The 7,715-nt window shown below is 43.7% G+C and overlaps 1 pseudogene; it reads right to left on the bottom strand.

Moving 5' to 3' along the window:
- Nucleotides 1–6,103: 6,103 nt before the first annotated feature.
- On the bottom strand, nt 6,104–6,978 carry LOC128973448 (elongin-C-like; annotated as a pseudogene).
- Nucleotides 6,979–7,715: the final 737 nt, after the last annotated feature.

Raw genomic sequence — 7,715 nt, 5'->3', positions numbered from 1 at the left:
TCTTCTGAATGTTTTCATCTGCCCACATCTACAATAAACAATGCAAGTGGTTAAAACTCTTCCACAGCCAGAACTGCCTCGCTGCTGGGTGAACCCTTCGCACTGCATGCTAGTTAAGTAACTAGAGGATGAGTAAAGGTCACGAAGGATAAACTAACTAAAGAATAACTAAGGATAACTAAAGGTTATCACATTTGCTAAGAAACTCTGCTGGCTGCTACCAGCTAGAATCCTCATGGGTAGGAAACTATGATCCGTGCATATGATGTCTTTGGAGGAGGTGAGGACTGCATCCAATGGCTGATCTCCTATTCAGTGAGTTTGAGGACTGCTGGAAAGGAACCTGAATTGTGTTTTAACTTGTCAGGGTGACACCTAGCTGTTTTTTATTCTTCTTACTCTCCTGATTTGGAGACTCAAGACAAATTAGGAGAGTCTGTGGTATCATGGTGGCTGCTCTACTCCTTACAGCCCTATTTATAAAAAAAGTATTAAGTGGCATCCTGAAGCTCTCAGTAAGAGAAATTTTAAATCCAGAAGGATCTCATCTAGCCTAACCTCAACTTTGGAACAAAACTACTTGTATTGTTTTACTTTGCAACCTCAACATCTTCTACCTGCCTTTATAACATACTAATGTAACACAGGCAGGATTTTCTGAGATTGCCCAAGACAGGTGAGTGAATCACATCAGAGAGTAGCCTGTCACTGTGCTCTGAACAGAAAGGGAGCCTTAAATATTTGCCTAGACTAGATACCTCACTTACCTGGAGCTCTGTGAGAGTTCTCCTGCAAGGTAAGGGAGAATAGCACATAAACTGAGGACTGACTCAGACAGAAAATATTGATAAAGAATTAAAACTGATAAAAAACTTAGAGTGACATGGGTACCAGTTTTTGATGCTATTGCTCAGTTATAGCTGCAGCTTGCTTTTATAAAGTCAAGAACATCTTTCACTCCATCCTGCCTGACAAGCCCACTATGGAATAATTCTTTGGTTTCTTTGTCCCACATCTACAAGGAGAAGACTGTGGGAAAATGCTCAGGACCAAATTCAGAGCCACTGTGGTGTGTGCACAGCTGGCCCTTCCTTCTGTGTAACACCAGTTTTTCAGAATCTGGGCGCTGTGCTAATGAGACTCCTCCCAGCCAGCCCGAGTCATCGGCAGCCAGCATTAAGAAAGGGATAAAATTAGCCTGGCTATTAGTAGAAATGTTTGGTTAATAAATAAAACAGAAGAACATTTTTGCTTAACAGTGGATGCAACCATAGACAGAGGTATGTCTTGGCTGTTCGCCTAGATGTAAATACTGCATGGCTAAAATGATTTGCTTTGTCCAAGCTACAAAAAAGAAAAAAAAAATCGATTCAGTAGAAACAAGAGAGCCTCCATGGAGCTGAGTGTGCATCCAAGCCTGTGAGGCCAGGAAGCGTGAGCTGTGTGTGTCCTGGGGCATCACTCTTTCCTCCAGCACCCTCCCTCTTGTGTCCCTGAGTGCCTTTCAGTTGACATCACATCTCACATTGAAAGAGCACTGGGATCTCAGCAGAGAGCCACAAGCACAAGGAAGTACAGAAAGACACAGCAAATAGAACATGCATTCAAAACCAGTATGTCAGACCTGCAGCACTGGTCCAGCTCATCTAATGACTGGCAAAGGATCTGCAGTCTGCTGTGCATGACAAAGGTCATCACTGCCTTGGGCAGGATGAAGATCAGGTCCCTTACCCTGTGCCTTTTCTTGCAGGGAATTCCTGCTGACTCCCAGGATTTTCCTTCCATTACAAATGTGTTACAAGGTTTTTCCCTCGCTGCAAAGCCAGAGTTCACACCTGCTAAATCCACTTGGAACCAGAGAACTGAGAGCATAAAGGGAGACAGCAGCCCAGCAGATGGGATGGAGCACAGAAGCAGAAAATTGGAAAGACAGTGCATTGGGAGGTGGCAGGGGGAAAGTTAAGGGCTAGGACAACTATGTGAACATTGAGAAGCAGCAGCACAAGGTTTTTGCTATCCCATGGCAGCAGGGAGGGTGTGACAGAGAGCTAAACTGTGCAGGGTGGCCTCATCTCATCGGAAAACAGCCCCTGCTGACTCACTGGCTGAGTCACAGCCTTGCCCAGCCTCTATTCTTTTCCCTATCAAGGAAAGAGCAACTTCCCACTAACTTCTTTTAAGGCTGCTGTTCAGAGGCTGAGCATTCCTGCACCAAATCTCTCCTCTTGACAATCCCTGGTGCCCTTCCCCGTCTGCAGCCCAGTGAGAGGCACGATCTTTCAAAGCACATGGTGTCCCGAGGGAGGAAACATACCATAGCTTCTCCTAAGCAGAAATGGAATTTACTGCTGCTTGGCCCATGCAAGCTGTGCCCTGGACAGAAAAAGACACGAGTGTTACTGGAAAGGAGACAAAGGGAAAAATCAAGATGAGAGGTTTCCATTGTGACACTCAGTCTCTGCCCTGCTGGAGGAAAATGCTGATTTTCACGTACCACTCTGTGTTAAAACAGGAGATTGCACACCCTGATCCTGTACCATAAGGGTGGGCCGAGGGCAGCCCCAGAGTCTACAGTGGGAGACGCAAAACTTCAGGAAAGAAAATTGCTTCCATCAACTTCCCACCTGGAGTCCAAACCAACTGGTGAAAAGCTACAATTAAGTATAATGTTACAGATAGAAATGAGGGGAACCAGATAGCAAAGAGCATACACCAGAAGCTTTAAAGAAAGGGGTGGGGTGTGTGTCCTGTACTGACAAGGCTAAGAGTAAGCATTTTAAAGTCCAGTAGAAATGCAAGCAATCTTCATAACACCAGAGGCCAAGAAGTAGATGAGAAAAACATTAACAAGGTTCCAAATAGGCACAAGGTTTTTATAAATGTTTCTGTTCTCTTTCAGGACATGATGTCTTTTGCAGTCTTGCAATAATCTCAGAGAAGGACCGGAACTTGGGAGAGATGTGCATCCTAGAGCACTGAGATAACCAAAGAATGTTTGTCTCCTGGTATGATCCACAAGGCAAATATAAAACTGCACTGAGAATATGTATGGGTACCATAAAGAATTCGGGATGGTAACTAAGAGGCCATACCAGTGACACCAGTGAGGGATTTCTTTTTAAGAGAGTTGCCTTTAACACAGCCAAACAGGGATTTTTCTAATCGAGAAAGCAACAACCCTGAGAAGGATTCAAGAGCCATCATGGACTCAAGCATCCAGTGTAGTGATGTGAGGAAAAATGCCAGTGTGATCCTCATGTAGATAAAAAAAAAGTGTAGAAGGCTGGGGGAGGAAAGTGATTTTATCTCTCTAGTTCACATTAGGGAAGCTGACACTGAAACAGTTGTATTTTTTTATGTTGATAATTGAATATAGAGCAATAAAAAGCCAAATAACTGGTGGGAGAGAGGAAACAATTCTAAGAGACTAGAAGAGTTCTGTCTTCAATATCCAAAGGCAGTTGCAAGTCTAGATTACGAAGTGTAGATATCTAGTGAGAAAACAGGCCTTTAAAATTACCAGAGAAAGGTATGACAGGCACCTGTAGTTGGGAATAAAGCAAACTGACATTAAAAATAAGTGCAGCTTTAAATTGTGAGGATCATTAGTCACTGGAGGAAATGATCAAGGGAAGTGATGACTTCTCTTGCTTTTCATGTTTTCCATACAGTACAGAATACCTTTGTAAGGGCTGCCACAGCCTAATTGCTCATCAGAGGAATAACTGAGGGTGCATCCTTAGTGGCAGCTATTGTGTGCAAAGAGATTCGAGGCTTAAAATGCCACAGGAACAAAAAAGTCTCCAACCTTGAGCTGTTCTGTGATTGGAGCAGCCATGGGAAGAAGGAAGATCTGGGATCTTGGCATTGTCTAGTTGCTTACACTGTCTGATGACATTCTAATGCATAATCTGGAATCCAGAAATTCCCACTTGCCACCTGTACCATTGAACTTGACTGGTGTTCCCTTCTACATACATGCTCTTTTCCTCAATGAATATTTAATCTTTCCCTTAGGCTCAGCTAGTCAGCTCCAGAAACACAGGAAGAGCGTCCCTAAATATTAAAGCAGCCTAGAGCTGCCTGACTGATGTGGCAAGGATTCTCCACATGCGGAGTCAGTCCTGCTCAGCAAAGGCCTATAGGATGTGGTCTGGAGAAGCTGAGAGGCTGACTGTGATATCCATGAGTGCTGGACATGCTCTGAGAATAATTACAGGATGGCAGCTCTCTGAACACTTGAGCTGGGGGATATATTTATTAGGCCCCGGTGCAAGCATGATGCTAAACTTTGTAGACCTAAACAAGTCCAAACAAGTTCAAGACTGAACAAAAGTCTCTATGTTTAGAGATCTTCAAACCCCAGAGTTATGAACCTGTGAAGACTAGGTGACTCTGCAAGAAGACCAAAGAAGGATTTTCAGGAATCTGGACTCAGGCACCTCTACTCCACCAATATCCTTCTTTAGGGCCCAAGTCTTCTAAGGAAGCCAAACCCCTGACTGTAAAACACAACTGTAGCTATTTGTACTTCACACTGGTACACACAAGATGTGGGAAGAGAAGTGCCTTAGGGCTGTGGGGGCCAAAGTCTCTAAGCCATTTCTTTACTATTTGAAGAATCACCGTATCTGTCCAGAGCAGGGACTGTGCTATTTTTTTATCTCACATCTTCAAATAATCCTACACACAGGGAATGCTTGACATTTACTCTAACCCAACAGCAGCAGAAGTCTCTTCAGTTCCTGAGGTGTTTAATCAAGACTTGATGGCCAGACTTCTAACCAAGACTTCTGCCAGATGTATATTACAACTGAACAGCAGGCCTTGCCTTCAGGACAGGACACTGAGCAAAACACAACGTTCTGCTGCCCCACAATAGTCAAATTAATGCTAACAGTTTCTCCTGCTTTTAAAGTCCACAGATTTATAATCTGTGAATAACACCCACCATCAAAGGGTGAGACACTGATTTCAGGCTGCTGTGATCTGCAGCCCAACATTACTGAATTCCCAACCACCCACCTGGGAAGCCAGACTCCTCTGCAAGGTCTGATCTTGTGTCTGAACTGCTCGTAGCGGAATCAATCACAAACCCATTTCACAGGGTGTGGACTGAGGCTTGCAGGGTAAGAAAATGCAATGCTGCATGCTTGGTTACTGACAGGTGTAGCTTTTAAGAGACGACACCTGTCGAGTAATTATTGTTACTATTTACCTGACTTCTAAGCGAAGCTTAACATCTATGACAAGATGCTTCAACAACCTCTTTCTCTGTATACCGAGGGCCCGTTTCTTCCAAGCGCGTCCTTTGACGGCTCGCCGAGCCCAGGGTATAATTTCCATTGTGGGGACCTCTTGTGGACTCTCTTTTAAATTGCACGTCGGGCGGAGGGCGCTCGGTAAAGTTTCCGTGGTAGAATCATAGAAGGGACCTTAAAGATCATCTAGTTTCAACCCCCTGCCCTGGGCAGGGGCACTTCCTACTAGATCAGGTTGCTCGAGGCCCCGTCCAGCCCGGCTTGGAACGCAACTCAAATGGAATACTCTTATCAAAATACAAACTTCAGGGAGGGCACTTCTCACCTCAATAGTGTAGCTATGCTAAAGACAGCTATCTTACAAAGATTCATTTCAGATGAACAATAAGAGAAGGTTAGAAACTCTAAACAGCTACTGGTATTTCACTACAGTTACCTTGGGTAGAGCACTCAAGTGAACTCCAGGATTTGCTATGGTCATTTTATCAAAACGAAGTTCTATCATACCTAAAAGATAAGGCACAACCATCTACTAACTGACAGATTTGTTTATTGGTCTTGGTTTGTGAAAAGGTCCTTAATTTGTATCAGAAGCAAAACAACCTCCAGCTGAAGGATTGCCATCTGCAGCGGGGCTGAGAGCAGCTGCTCTGCTGTGAACTTCCAATAGTTCTCAAGAGCACACACACAACATGCTATCTGAAAAAGGCTACTCACTGAAATGCATGTATTAACGACTGAAAAAAAAATTAAAGTTTGTGTTGGTGGGTTTTTTTGGTTGTTTGGTTGGGGTTTGTTTGTTTGTTTTTGTTTGGGGCTTTTTTAGTTATAATTTATTTTATTTAAGAATCCGAGAAGTCTGTAGCCATCAGAAGTTCAAGTGTAATTTCAGGTGCAATGAGGAATTTAGGAATCTCTGTAGTGCTGTTGGTGTAGTGGACCTTGTAGATGAAATGCATGCAGGATATTGGATGGGATCTCTCTGACATTCACATAATTTATTTCATTACCTGCAAATTGTCCCAGTCCACTCAACATCACAGAAGGACAGAACATTAGAGGTTGGAAGGGACTTCAAGAGATCATTTGGTCTGACCCCCCCACCAAAGCAGGATCACTTAGGGTAGTCCACATAGGAATGCATCCAGATGGATTTTGAATGTGCCCAGAGGAGGAGACTCCACAACCTCACTGAGCAGCCTGTTCCAGTGCTCTGTCATCCTCACTGTAAAGAAGTTTCTCCTCATGTTGAGGTGAAATCGATGTTTAGGCTTGTTCTTTGTCTTATTATTGTGCACCACCAAAAAGACATTGGCCCCATCCACTTGACACCCACCCCTCAGATATTTATACATATTGATGACATCCCCTCTCAGTCTTCTCAAGACTAAATAGCCCCAGGTCTCTCAGTCTCTCTTCATAGGGGAGATGCTCAAGTCCCCTAATCAACCTCGTGGCTGTCTGTTGGACTCTCTCCAGCAGATCTCTGTCTCTCTCGAACTGGAGAGCACCAAATTGAATACAGTATTCCAGCTGTGGTCTCACTAGGGCAGAGTAGAGGGGGAATAGAACCTCCCTAGACCTGCAAGTTTTTATTGTTCCTGATGTTAATACACACTCTTTTTATAATGAAGTCATGGCCTTCAGAGGAGATCAATTTCATGTATATCACATGTGGACCCTCACACTCACTGTATGCCTTCTCCTCTCCATTCATTCTCTTATTTAAAAAAAAAAATGTTTCTTTTCAACAGCATAGGAGTAATGACTCAGCACCTCTCCCTCTGCCCTGTTCACAGGGCCCCTCCCACGTCAGGCCAGCTGCCTTTAAGAGTTCAATTTGTAAATATGTTAAAGAGCCTTTCACATCACATGCCTTCAAGTGGATTTGCACAAGTTTAGTGATAAGGTGCATCCAAGAGAAACATCAAACACAAGAGGCTGCATTTTAACAGGGGGAGTTTAATCCCCAAGCAGTGCACATTCATGGTTGGCCTCTTCACTGAAACAGCGATGGATACATACTGTGTAAAAGAATTCTTTGTAAAGGGCACCTTGCTGCCTGACAGTTGGGCCTAGGCTGCTGTTGCTAATACACATCTCTGAGCAAAGAGAATAAATGTGGTACTCCCTCTTCCTCCCTCTGCCATTGTTTCTGTCTTTCTTCATGATCTCTCTGGGAATCTTAATCCTATTTCTTTAACCATTTTCCTCTTCCACCACCAGTTCCTCGTTCCCCCTCACACTAACATCCAGGGTGAACATTTTGCAGGCATGAAGTGCTGTTCCTACATCAAACAAGCAGCCTCTGAGATCTGCAACTTACAAACTGTGATGGTTTGAAACTGTCTTTTTAATTTTTCCTTGCAAAGTTCAGAACAGAGAAAGTGAAAGAGTGTAAATAAGTCACTATTGGGTGTAACAAAGCAAAATACTGATTGTTCTAAACACTTC

This window comes from Indicator indicator, chromosome 1, assembly GCF_027791375.1.
Source record: "Indicator indicator isolate 239-I01 chromosome 1, UM_Iind_1.1, whole genome shotgun sequence".
NCBI classification, from domain to species: Eukaryota; Metazoa; Chordata; class Aves; order Piciformes; family Indicatoridae; genus Indicator; species Indicator indicator.
The sequence above is the reverse complement of the archived record's forward strand: the minus strand, read 5'-3'. Positions and strand labels throughout refer to the sequence as shown.